We start from the raw sequence: 14,678 nt of genomic DNA on the forward strand, positions 1-14,678 counted from the left end.
CAAGTCCATGTCGTCTCAAGCCCCCAGGACCGTTTTGTGCACCTATCACCTATGTCCGGGGGTGGCCTTGGGGTGCTCCGGGCATCTTGCGCTAAGGATCCAAGAGCCTTACCTCGTGCCACGACCCTTCAATACATCATGTGTCTCACTCCCTATACCTCGATGTGGTCTCTATTACGAAGGCCTATCGAGGCCCCAGCAGTTGGAGGTAAAAGCCCAAGTATGATTCAAATGGAACATACTTGTACAATCTAGTACTGGGTACGGCCTTTAAGACCTTGTATGTCGAGTACGGACACCCGTACTAGTAGGGTAGTGGGAGTGCTGGGAGAAGGGATATGGCCTGTGTGTCTATGACCAGGTGTCAGAGTCGACACCACCACCACCTGCGCCACTATGTCTATCACCACTCCTCTGACATACGTACGGATCAAGTAATGGAGACATCCTCATGGTACTGACCATGTACTGGAACCAACTCCACTACCCCTGAGACCACTCTCCTGACAGAGTACTTGTGTACCACCTGGTCCCCTGGACCACCATGTATCCAAGGCCATTAGAGCCTACTATAAAATGAACCCCACTTCCACATGGAAGGGGGTTGGAAAATTTACTGTAGGAAGTGCATCATAGTGAATGAAAATTGATTTCACCATTGTTGTTCTGCAATTGTTCTTGAGTTGATACTTAAATTTCAAAGGCTTTTCTATTGATAATCTTCACTTTGCCGTTTTTTCCAACTTAACTTAGTTGACGAGTTCTCACCGTCAACAGAAATATACTATGAACCTTACTTCCCGAGTGTTTATTAAGCTTATATGGATAAAGCTTATAACCCCAACCCAAGTTTTTATCACTCTAAAATAACCTAGCAGCTTGCAGACTCTGAACTTAGCTTGATGAATGAATAAATGGCTGGGCACTAGGTCCTATTTATAGAGTTTAAGAATAAAAAGATCTTTATTTAGCTTGAATAAAATAATGGCTTTTTAATTGAAAAATCTTTGAATAATCGTTCAGCAGAGGTTGAAGACTCGGTCAAAAAGATTCTGGACTTATCAAGAGGTTAAAGAATAAATTAAGCTCGGTTTCAGAAACATTAAAAAATATGGCACTACAGTCGATATATCACCCCTAGTAGGCGATATATCGCCTGGGCTAATAAGCCTGAGGTTCGTCGAGGTGGCTGTGCGAAGTTACGTGTTTTTCGTATCCCCGTATGGCGATATATCGCCCCCTAGTGCTGCGATATATCGACATACGATGAAATATTATACATGTAATTGCACTTTTTGAGCCTAATTTGAATTGAGTAAACAACCTTGACTAAGTTCTCTAACGTTTTCAAAGCTGCTGGCAGACCCTAGGATATTCAAATATTACTCTTATTAAATTTATTCCTCAAAATACTTAATTATTCATTAAACATACACATGACAAGTGTCATTTCCTTATTGGGTTTATCTAAACCTTATATTATAATAAATATCACCTTCATAATCAACCATATTAATTAAACCTTGGGTTATAATTAATATTCTTAAACTATAGGTTAAACTTATAAAATCTACAAGTATTACTACGAGTGTCCAACTAAATCCCGGTCTGAACCAAAATCCACAGTCATAAAAATACTACAACTATTACTATTGCTACTACTATCTAACTAACTAAGTAAAATTCTTGGACTCTACAGTGATTAACCAAGTCAAAAAATGATTTATATTCTTTTATTGATAATAAAATGAGATTACAAAGAATTTGGGTTTTAATTAGGGCATAAAACCCCAACAAACTCCCACTTGCACTAATTGAAACTAATGCCTTAATTCTACTAATCCCATTTCCTTGATATGCTTATCAAATGTAGCTTCTGGTAGTGTCTTTGTAAACGGATTTGCAAGATTGTCTTCAGTTGCAATCTTCATAACCTTCACATCTCCCCTGGCCACATATTCTCGAATAATGTGATACTTCCTTTCTATATGCTTACTCCTCTTGTGACTTCGAGGTTCTTTCAAGTTGGCTATCGCTCCTGTATTGTCACAAAACAACACAAGCAGTTTATCCATTTCTAGAATAACACCAAGATCTGAATAGAACTTCTTTAGCCAGACTATTTCCTTAGCTGCTTTTGACGCGGCTATGTACTCAGCCTCCATGGTGGAATTTGAGATTGCAGACTGCTTTACGCTTCTCCAAATCACAGTTCCACCCCAAGAGTAAACACCATTCCAGAAGTAGACTTCCTGTCATCAACATCAGTTTGAAAATATGAATCGGTGTAGCCTACAGGGTTCATAACACCACCCTTGTAGACTAACATATAATCCCTAGTCCGTCTCAAATACTTCAGGATATGCTTAACTACTATCCAATGTTCCAGTCCTGGGTTTGATTGATACCTGCTCACTACTCCACCTGCATAGCAGATATCTGGTCTAGTACACAACATGGCATACATCAGACTTCCAACTGCAGATGCGTAAGGAACTTTTCTCATTGCACCTTCCTCTTCAGGAGTCTGGGGAGACTGCTTCTTTGAAAGATGAATTCCATGGCGGGACGGTAGACGCCCTTCCTTGGAATTTGTCATTGAGAAACGTTCAAGCACTTTATCTATGTAAGCTGCTGGAGATAGAGCTAAGAGTCTGTTCTTTCTATCCCTTATGATATGGATACCTAGAACATAACTTGCTTCACCCAAATCCTTCACCTAGAATTGAGTGCTCAGCCAATTCTTCACATCTGATAATTTCTTAGCATTGTTTCCAATGAGTAAGATATCATCTACATAAAGAACCAGGAATACCATTATTTGATTTTCCTTCAGTTGGTAAACACAGGGCTCATCAATATTTTGTTCAAAGCCATAGGTTTTGATTATTTCATCAAACCTAAGATTCCAGGAACGAGAAGCTTGCTTAAGTCCATAGATGGACCTTTGCAAACTTTTCATTCTTGTCCAGTTACTTTAAATCCTTCTGGCTGATCCATATAAATGACTTCGTCAAGCTTTCCATTAAGAAAAGTTGTCTTGACGTCCATTTACCAGATCTCATAGTCGAGAGCAACTACTATGGATAGGAGGATGCAAATGGATTTGATCATGGCTACCAGACTAAAAGTTTCCTCATAGTCCACGCCTTCTCTTTGGGTATAACCCTTCGCCACTAATCGAGCTTTATAAGTCTCGATATTTCCATCAACACCTCGTTTGTTCTTGTAGATCCACTTGCACCCAATGGCCCTAAAGTCACTAGGTACTTCCACAAGATCCCAGACATAATTTGAGTATATGGATTCCATTTCCTGTTTCATGGCTTCGAGCCATAGTTCCTTTTCAGGGCGCCATTGCCTGTTTGAAAGACAATGGATCATCATCACTAGTGTCACCAACAACCATATTGGTTTCACCATCCAAACCATAGCGAACTGGGTTCCTAGAAACCCTCCCACTGCGACGAGGCTCCGTGACTATTTGCTCAGGAACAGTGGTACTTTCTTCATTTAAAGCGACTTGCGTCGGTTGGACGTGAAGAGTGGGAATTTCATCATCAACTCACGTTGATGACAATGGAACATTGGTTGGAGTCAATTCTTTAACCATCTCCTCTAAAACTACTTTGCTGCGAGGTTTAAAGTTCTGGACATAGTCATTTTCCATAAAAGTAGCATTTGTAGAAGTAAACACTTTCTTTTCTGAATTACTATAGAAAATTCCACCCCGAGTACCATTAGGATAGCCAACAAACACACAAACTTCAGTTTGCGGTTCTAGCTTTCCCTCCTTTTTCCTTAGGACGTGAGCGGGACACCCCCAGATTCTATAATGGCGTAAACTAGGTTCACGACCATTCCAGCGTTCTAAAGGTGTTTTGGGGATTGATTTTGGCGGCACGACATTGAGAATGTCGTTCGCGGTTTCAATTGCATGTCCCCAGAATGAAGTTGGTAGAGTTGAGTAACTAAGCATGCATCTAACCATTTCCAATAAAGTTCTGTTCCGGCGTTCCACTACACCATTTTGTTACGGAGTACCTGGGGCAGTAAGTTGTGATAAAATCCCAAGTTCAGTTAAATGATCTTGGAACTGCATATCCAAATATTCTCCACCCCTATAAGATCGCAAGATCTTTAACGTTTTACCTAATTGGTTCTGAGCCATTGCTAGGAATTCCTGAAACTTTGAAAATGTTTCTGATTTCCTCTGTATTAGGTAAAGACACGAGTATCTAGAGTAATTGTCAATGAAAGTGACGAAATACTCAAAATCACCCCTGGCTTGTACATTCAAAGGTCCACAAACATCTGAATGCACAAGACCAAGTGGTTCTTTGGCCCTATCACCCTTTGCAGAGAATGGACGCTTGGTCAGTTTGCCTTCTAGACAAGATTCACAGACAAGTAATTCACCTAAGGTGAGTTCCCTCAAAGGTCAGTCCTTTGTAAGTCTTTGAATCCTATCATAGCCAATGTGACCTAGTCTCAAGTGCCATAAATACGTCATATTATTGTTATCGATCTTTTCACGTTTTTTGGTCCTAGGTTTAGTTACTTTGAATAAATCATTATTAAGAGCAAGGGGCTCGTTACGTCGTAAAATATAAAGCCCGTTTTCCAAACATGCAATACACAATTGTGATCCATTGAAATAAATAGATATATTAAAACTTGTGAAAGTCATAACAAATCGTTCTAATTGCAACATGGAAACTGAAATTAAATTTCTACTAAAATCCGGAATAAAAAATACATCTTTTAAAATCAAAAATTTTATTCCGAACTTCAGACGAGCTCTTCCTCTAGCTTGGACCGCAACGAATGCTCCGTTCCCAACTCTAATCTTTAAGCCGCCTTCGTTCACTTCCTCCCACAATTCAAGAAGCTGTAAAGAGTTACAAACATGGTTGGTAGATCCAGAATCAATAATCCAAATGGATTTATCATTCTATAAAACACATGTTTCCAAGATAAATGAACTATAATCATTACCTTTGTTTTTATCTGCTAGAAACTTGGGGCAATCTTGTTTCCAATGCCCCTTCTCTTTGTAGTGAAAACATTTACCTTTACCTTTCTGGTTTTTCTTATTTTTCCCCTTAGGCGTCTGTGCACGTGGTTGTGCACTCGTCTTTGCAGCCTTTGCCAGCTTGGGGTTGTTGTTTTGTCCACCTTTCCTCTTGTTTCTAGCTTTCGAAGACGAAGCTGGGTTAGCTTCAGCCTTAGCTAGATCAACGACAACATCAATAGTCTTATTTTCTCCTCTTTTACTTGGTCCACCCATGATAGGCTCAAAAGTCTGAAGCTCATTCATGAGCTGCGTCAGACCATAGTTCAGTTGATCACGAACGTGCAGACACGGTGCCATCCAAGAATTCACGGTGCCATCACGTACGTGTGGAGACGGTGTTATCCAAGCATTTATGGTGCTATCAAGAACGTGCGGAGACGATGCTCATTCTGGGGATTCCTCAATCATGACGAACTCGGAGTTGTCACCTATCAACTCTATGTTGATATTCTGCTTCCAATAATGGAAGTTTTCTCCAGTGAGTTTCTCCATCGAAAGTTGAGAAAGGATGGGAGTAGACACAGCCATAACTAAACTACAAATTATCAATAAAATAGAAATCAATCACATTTGCTCAATAGAACTTCTATTCACACAAATTTCAAGAAATAACACAACATATACAAAAAATATGTAAGATATGAGAAAAAAATACAAAAAACAATCATATCTCTATTTCTTTATGTTTTTAACTAATCTATGATATCCTTGTCCCGGTTGGAGAGAGTAAAAAAATACCACTAGTTAAATAGAGTTGTAAACTCATTTAATAATGGACACCATTATTAACAACCTACTATTCGATCAAAATAAGAAAACAAAATCTCTTATTTTATGAGCTAGACCCATGGTTTTGATAAGCATAGAATTAGTCCTAGTAGTCACCATAGGGGTGAGTCTAGTAGAATTTGACCTATAATTATCTATCTTTCGAGATCTAACCTTGTCAAAATAACTAATGAACACCTTCCGTAGGGGGACGAATCAAAGCGCCTCGAGGCCCCATTAAGCTATTGACTATGTTAAACCAACGGTGGAGATCGAATAAAATCCTTAAAATAAGCTCATTATAAAATCAAAATTAAAATTAGTATTTTTATTATTTATTATTAGAAAATTAATGACTATGGTTTTCCCAAAAAAAAAAATTAAACAGATTGAATTTTTTAAAACCAAAGTCCTATAATTTCCTATTAATTCTAAAGGGTCACATTGAAACAAATTCAATTAATTTGTTGCTAATCAATATTTAGGTTTAACTGATATAATGAACCTATACAATTAAGTCCAGCTTAGGTAAATTGGCCTTAACAATTGGGCTTGTATGGAGGAGGGCTGGGTCTAGTATGTCGTTCCCACTACAAAGGCCCCCTATCTTCCATATAAGGTCCAAAAGACAGGAATTTAAACCTTCATTTTATTAATTGTTATTAATTGATTAGGTCCACTATAGTCATGCAAAGCAAATGGGCCTTCACAAGTGGAATCACTCACAAGAGAGGAATTTAAACTTTACATTTTCTAATGGGCCCAAATAAAACCTATCATATTATGAATATTTTATTTGGAAAAATACCATATATCTAACAAACATATGAGCCACTATATGCATCTAAGCTCAATTGCAAAAATACCACATATAGTGCAAACAGACATGTTATAATTGGATGGGCCTAATCATGTTACTATATGAGCAATTCTATGAATTTATGCAAAAATACCACAATTTATTTCATTTGCAAAAATACCACAATTAATTATCTAGAATGTATCAAAAAAAATTCAAATTAATTAATTTTTTACAAAAAATAAGTCAATTTAAATGAAATTTATCAACAATTAACAATAGTTAATTTAAATTTCATTTATCAACAATCAACTTGGTTTTAGGTTAATTTGAAAAAAAATATTAATTTAATTTAAATAGGATTTATCAACAATTAACCAAAGTTAATTTAAATCCCATTTATTAAAAAAAATATTTTTTTAATTGGCTGAAAAAATAATTTTTTTTTAAATTTAACCAATTTTAAATTTTAAAATCAATATCTTAACTATTTTCCAAAATATCTTGTGTTGTTACAACTATTATCTAATATTTTAACCATTAAAAAAATATAAATAGTTATAACAATCCTAAAATATCTCTGTTTACCGAGATTTTCGGAAACGATATTAACAAAAATTAAGCAAGATTTATAATGAGGGATTTGGAAGATATAAACAAGGTTTTTACGTGGTCGGAGCGTTAATGAGCCTTAGTCCACGAGACATTTGTATTAGAGCTTGGAAAGTCTTTAACAATTGAGTTTCTCTCTATGTTGTAGCAGAGTAACTGTATACAAGCCAAGAAGAGGTCCTTTCAACAGTGCTCTGTCACCTGTATTTATATAGGCTCACATGAGCACTGGGCTTGGGCCGGGCTGACCCGGGCCCAATAAGGATATAAATACCACTTGCTGTCCTATCGGAAGCCCAATACAAAAAGGTAAAAATATGAAAGACAAAGAATGATCAAAGCCCACTGGGGCAGCCCAAAGCCTATATTTCACCCAAAAAAATGGGGCTTTTGGTCTGGGAATTCCGAGTTACAAGGCAGATTCAGGGGACAAAATCAGTCAGTGTAGTGGCAGCGCAGGTTTGAACCAGCGACGTGCAATCCCGAGGTGGCCTTTTCTGCAGGTGAAAAGTGGGGACAACCCCCACGCGTCATGGGGCGGCTTCAGGGTCACAGATGCTTTATATTGCCAATCCTGAGGACTTGACCCAGGTTCGTTTACCTCTGTCCCTCTTCGTTTACCGTAGGCCCGGATCGTCTCCATAGGGCCCGGATCGCTTACCAGGCTCCGGGATCGTTTGCATACATTTCGACCGTAACCCCAAATAGCTATACATCTCCCGGATGATCATCCTGAATCATCCTTCCTGGACACTGTTCGAGTCTGGACCCACACTTGGGCCGTTGATGCCGGTCATTCCCTGCCAAGCGGGCCTGGGCTGGGCCCAACCTCAATTGCCTGGTTAGCGGGCCTGGACCACCGTCCCAGGCCCAAGGTAGGAAATGGGGATAACATTTACCCCCCAAGCCTTCGCCTAGGTCTGCGAGGTGGAGGCTTGCCTTGCTCTCGGATACTCCAAGGTGGCATTCCCAGTTCCTGCTTGGAATCGTGGGTCCGTGGCAAGGGGCAGTGTGCACTGGGCGCACGCAGAGCCCGGGCCATTTACCAATGTCTGGGTCCGTTTACTGAAGTCCCATTTTGTAACGCCCTAAACTCCAGGGACCGTTACGGTGTGCCTTGTAAACAGTGCTAAACTCGCTAATCGAGTCATTTGGCCAAAATCGTGTAACTAAGTATGAATAGCGGTTTAGGGATTAAAATTTTTGGTTAAGATATAACGTTTCATTAGAACGTTTATTATATACATTGGGATCCCAAAAATATAATTTAGAGGTCTATTACAAGATAATATTTACAACCAGCCGATCTAGGCGGCAAAACAGGGTTTAACCCTAGTTCCTCTTCAAACCTCGGCCGTGGTGGTCGAGCTGCTGCATATGTACACATCGCCACCTAAGCTCTCCAACTTAAGGATGGTCCAGCTTTCTTTTGCCTTTACCTACACCACATAGCACCCGTGAGCCGAAGCCCAGCAAGAAAACTCAATATGCTCATGAAATCATAAGGCACACGCCTAGCAGATATAGCCCTAGCCAAGCAGGCAATAAATCCACGTAATAATGGGTATCCAGGATAAGAAATCCTGCCCTCCTGAGTGGATGACTATCAAGTCAATCTCAATCAAATAAGTGATTTAACATTGGTGGTTCTAGTAACCATACCGGCTAACAACCCTGAATAAAAGAATGACAGTGGTACAAGTCACTAAAGTGGGTTCCGCTCCCAATATAAATAAGTGATCCTTTCATTAGCTTAAACAGGATAGGTGCATGATAATTAGTCATCAACATAACCTTCCTCCTGACCCTAGAGTCATAACTATGGAACTCTATTCCATAGCCATGTGACAAGCAGTCACTTAGGCCTTAGGCCCTGGCTCTGAATAACTAGTCAAAGACTAGCCAAGTGCTTATAATTTTCATCGACCTTCAGGTCGGTCCAGCATTAATACCCCATATGAGTCATTCAACGCTGATATCGATTAGATCTAATCTTCATTTGGCTCGGCATTCATGACGCTATGCCATTTCTGACTCTTAGGTCAGTATCCCTAACTAGTCAATATATATACAAGTAAGCAGTGCCATCAAACATATATCATATGTCAAATATCCAAATAAAGGGCATTCATCATGCTTACTCAATAATTACTAGCACAATTAGGATCATGCATAAACACAGAGGCTCAAGCTCTGAACAATATCATACTCAGTATTCATAGCATGCCCTAATCACATGTTTCTCGTGCATTACATGCATCACATTTAGACATCCAACATGCATCAAGAATAACCATGCATGTCACATATACATAGGGTGCAGTTTTCTTACCTTTGGTCCAAGCACAAGTTACCAGTAAACAAGCCACAAGCACGATCCTTATGTAACGTCCTACATTTTTGGGTACCTTTAAACGACTCGAGTCGGGATTTTTCCCCCGGGTTAAGAATATTATTTTAAATAATATTATATTTTGTTTGTAAGTACTCCATGAGTTATTGCTAGCCAAAATATGAATTTTGTGATTTTAAAAGTCAAGATAAGACTTTCGGTCCTGGAGCGACACAAAAACCCTGATCGGGTAAAAATCTCGGAAAATAAAACGAAAAATCATCGCAATTATATTTTGGGCATAAAATACATTCATAAAAGTTAAAGTTTGGTCAAAAATAATAAACCTAAAAGAAAATGGAAATTTTAAGGCATTTTGTGTTAAATGCCTAATTTTGCCGAAATGGGGAATTTTATTCCATGAATGGACCTTAGGTTAAATTTTATTATGTGATTAATTAAATTAAATGTGAGAGACATTTAATTTAATGAATTAATGTTAAGTTTGGTGGTTAAAACTTAATAAGAGTGAAAAATGTGTCAAAAGTCAAATTGGGTTTTTCTTCTTATGAAATAATTGTTCACCATTAAATATATATATATAAAACATAGAAAAATGAAATGGTGGCCGGCCATGTGACTCTTTTTAAAGATGTGAACAAAAAAATAATTGAGTTTAAATCCCATTTTAATTAAGAAGTCAAGTGGGCAAGTGGGAGTAAAACACTTGAGTGTTTTTAGGATAAATTAGATAGTATAAACTATTCTCACCCCCAAAACCGACCCCCACACTCTCTCTCATTCACTCATCTGATTTTTGAAGACCTCTCAAAGTGTTCTCTCCATTTTTCAACCCCAAGAACACCAAGGAAACTTTGAGGCTAAGTCTTGGTCTAGGAAGTATTTTCCCTAAGGTAAAGTTTCACTAATCTAGGCTTTTGTAATGTTTTAAGCATAGAGTTTCAAATAGCTAATTGACTATGTTGTTGGGGGAAGTTTGTTAGGGTTTTTGAAAGGTTTTGGAGGAGCCAAAGCTAATAGGAAGGTCCAAACCTTAAGCAAGAACACCAAAGAGGTAAAAAGTTTACTTTTGATGATTTTGTTGTAGGGTTTTTAGTTTTAAGCATGATTTAGTATATTTAATGCTTAAAGTTTCTTGTTGGTGATGTAATAAGGTTATGTTAGTTGTTTAATAATATTTAGGATGCATGTGTATTGATTTTTGAAAATGGGAACCAAAACCCCCAAGGGTTTTGTAGGATACCCTAAAACAAACATGTTTTGAGCTGTGACTTCCAAGGGGTCAAGCAGCCACTGTATATTGTTTTTGTAAAATTAAATTGTACTGTGATGTTTTTGAGATTGAGTACATAAAATTGAGCTTTTGAAACACTAAAAAATGTTTAGAAATGAGTAAGTTATGCTATTTCAAAGTTTAGGTAAAAAACTGTTTTTTCGTATTCTTATTTTCGGAACCAAGTTTGGACAGCCACTGTATAGGGAAAATGAACCCAGTTTTTTCTAAAATTTTTTGGACATATTGCTGGCATAACCTATTATTCCACTGTAAAATTTGGTAAGAAAATATTGAACGGTTTGAAAGTTATTAACTGTCAAAGTTTAGAAAAAAATAAGGGCTTGAAAATAAGGTCATTTTTACCTCATTGTTGGAAAATGATTTCACCAATCAAAAATGCTCATTTTGACCTAATATTTTACAAAGACCTAAATGTCATAACAAAAATGGAATTGGGCAATTTTGGTAATAATTGGGTAAGTAAATTTCAAGTTATGAACTAACGAAGTATGTAGTTAAAAATGTGAAAAATAGGTTTTTCACACTTAGTGTAAAAATGAGATTTTGGAACATAAGGTAAAAAGTAAAATTTTGCTTATTTCAAGATATAAATTGGTAAGTCTTGAATCATATTTTCACTAAAATTATCCCTTTGAGTTTAAATGAATTATTTTTATTAAAGAGTTTTTATTCTTTCTAAAAATAAGAGATTTAATTTATTAATAGTTAATAAATTAAAAGAGGGTTTAAAACCCTATATTTTGAGAAAATAATTAAATGAATTATTCTTCTAGTAAGTAAAAATTGATTAATTGCTTTTGGAAAATTAATTAGTCAAGATGAGAAATTTTTAACGGTTTTCCTAATTAAGACAAATTAGGCAATTTTCTTAAAACGGTTTTTAGATATTAAAACCTTAAGAAAAATAAAAGGAAAATTTAAAGAGTTTATTTTCTTTAAAAATAATTAAGGAATTTATTTGTATTTTCTGGATATAATACCGGCTAAAATCTTACATATTTTAACCGACTAGTCGAAAGTGCGGGTTAATAGCGATACCTTGAAAGAATAAGATTTTAGCGGGTTGTGGGGAAATACCATTGTGATACCCGAGCCTAGGTATCGAGACCTTAGGATAGGTCTCCCAAAGACTTAGGGTTTAGTCTCGAAATTTTGCATGACTTTCCTTAATAGGTTTAAAACCAAATAAGGATTATAAATCCTTACAAATGACTTTTATTAAAATGACCAAACTGCCCAAAATAATAGTAATGAATTATGAGTGCCATAATTAATCCGAGTATACTGTATGGATAACTACAGTATTGGCTAAGCGTAACTGGACTGAACGTTGGAGGGTGAAAACCTGCTGAGCGCTAAGGACTCCAAGTAAGTCAACTTATATTGTATGGCTGCAACATGAAATGATTATTGTCTTGTATGTTAGTATAGGGATACATGCTCATATATAGGCTATCATAGAAAGTTGCTTAGAGACGTTAGTCTAGTGAGTGCTGATTTAGAAAATATCAACGGTAGAAGTCCATCATATCCTAGACGGTTGATCCCCGTCACACTGCTTGATTTTATTTATGTCCGGTTCATTACCGCGACGAGTGGCCATGAGATGAGGATAAGCTCGTTAAACCTAGGGACGCCAAGATAAATGGGACCTAGGGGCCCTCATGCTTACTTAATCATTGGACGGTTAGAATCCGAGCAAGTGCTCTGATAAGTTATTCCCGGATAGCAGCCGTGAATATTGGCCATTCAGTGAGAGTGCCTAGAGATACTAGGGGTTGCCAAGATTGAGTGAGGCTGAACACCCTAGGGGCAACTGCTCACCAGTACCACTGATTAACATAGAAGTCTCCGTAAAACCGTGTAAATTGGATTACACTCTTGAATAAGTAGCGATGCCCTAGGTAACACGATAGTTACCCTTGATGAGAATATTTATTGGCTAGATCTTAGTGTGGAGACTCGGTTCTCTTTTACAGATTAGCAATTATGTTGGAGGGCGCGTTACGCCAGAATTGTTGGAAATTGTCGAGCGTTGGTCTCGAATTATATTGTGATATAATATATCTGCTTGCTCTGGGATTTTCTGAGTGCAGGGATATAATTGTTGATAAGATATAGTTGTGATATAATATATCTGCTTGCTCTGGGGTTTTCTGAGTGCAGGGATATAATTGTTGATAAGATTAGTTGCGATATAATATATCTGCTTGTTCTAGGATTTTTCTGAGTGCAGGATTTTTTTATCTAGTTATGAATTAATTTATCCTTGGTTATCAGGCATGACCATAAGTTTGCCAGGACGCTTTAGCGTTCTTGAAATTGATTGTGTAGGGTCCGAATGGGTCCGGATCCCTATTTCTCTATCTGCTTTGTTTGAAAGTTGATCTTACTAAGCGTTTTCGCTTACCTAGTTGTTTCATGTTGTAGGTAAGAGCAAGGGCAAGGCAGAGCAGTGAGCGCTGGAGTCTTCCTTGCAAATGTACATGTGGACCGACCTTTTGGGAAGCCTTTTTATTTTTGGAAATGTTGTGTAATTTTCCTAAACTAGGCTCACTCTAATCTTTATAAAACATGTTTGTAATTAAATGTTAAGTATGGCCATACGACTTTTTTAAAAGTTTTTTTTTATGGGTTTTTGAGACATTTTGTTAAATGAAAACATTTATATTTCCGCATTATTGAGTCTTGAAAATCCGGGTCGTTACACCTTACTCCAAGCTTCTAGTGATAACCTAGTCACAACCATAAATGGTGATCCAATGAGTTCAAGTTCTAAAACCAATCCCGGAACCAAGACCTAGCCTCTGAGACATCAAACGCCACCAATCCGGGTAGTATGAATGATCCTGAGGCCTAAGGTTTGAGTTCCCATGACTAAAAACCCATTTTGGTCACTTTTCCTCTTTTGAGCCGTGGCCCCAACCATTAGAGCCGCAGACCCACTCAAGTCAGGCCGAAAAATCCTCTCTGACAGCAATTAGAGCCTCAGCTCTACCCAATAGAGCCGCAGCTCAAATAGCCCATAAGCACCAAACCACCAGCTTCTTCAAGTTTGAGCCGTAGCGCCCAAGAATAGAGTCGCGGCTCAACCTCGAACCCAGCCAAAAAAACTCCATTTCTTCATCTAAAAACCTTTCAAAAACATATCCAAACATCTCCAAACTCAAAAATCAAAGTTCCTAAACATCCCCATGATCCAAAACCAACAAAACCCAAGTCTCAAATCACCCAAAAACACATCAAAACACAAAATCAAATTCAAGCTTAAAAAATTTAAAAACTTAGAACTTAAAACTTGAATTACCTTCGATTGAGTTGTTTCCAACTAAATCCTCCGACTAATAAGCTTCTAATATTTCCTAGGATCACTATGCCTCGATCCTCGCTTGAATCCGAGTCCTAGAACTCAAGTTACCTTCGAAAATGCGATCGGGAGACGAAAGTGGAACTTAGAAGGAGATAGAACGTACAGAATGTTCTTTTTATTTCTTAAAAGGTTACTTCAAGCTTAAGTAGCCTCAACCAAATCCTAACGCTTGGGGTCCCGAAAACACTCCCGGGGACAAAATAGTCAAAACCTCCAGAATTTCCCCCTGATCTTACTAACTCCCAATGTATCACCAAATATTTATTCCCATTACCCAATAACCCGATAATGCTCTAAATACCCCTTGACTTACTCCAAGTCAAGAATAAATCCCGTTGTGACTTTCCCACTAGCTTACGTCCTAAGATCGTCTTGTGCTGGGTAACCCTGGCATAACCAAAT

The 14,678-nt window shown here is 37.7% G+C and overlaps 1 long non-coding RNA gene across 2 annotated transcripts; it reads left to right on the plus strand.

Annotated features, from left to right (window-relative positions):
• Positions 1 to 10,378: 10,378 nt before the first annotated feature.
• Positions 10,379 to 13,526, plus strand: LOC133816418 (uncharacterized). 2 transcript variants are annotated; one of them, XR_009885225.1, is made up of 3 exons: positions 10,379 to 10,502; positions 10,585 to 10,663; positions 13,337 to 13,526. It is a non-coding gene; the product is annotated as an uncharacterized LOC133816418 (long non-coding RNA). The 2 variants fall into 2 exon arrangements; XR_009885226.1 differs by lacking the exon at positions 13,337 to 13,526 and adding an exon at positions 12,209 to 12,279.
• Positions 13,527 to 14,678: the final 1,152 nt, after the last annotated feature.

Source organism: Humulus lupulus, chromosome 2, assembly GCF_963169125.1.
Source record: "Humulus lupulus chromosome 2, drHumLupu1.1, whole genome shotgun sequence".
Lineage (NCBI taxonomy): Eukaryota > Viridiplantae > Streptophyta > Magnoliopsida > Rosales > Cannabaceae > Humulus > Humulus lupulus.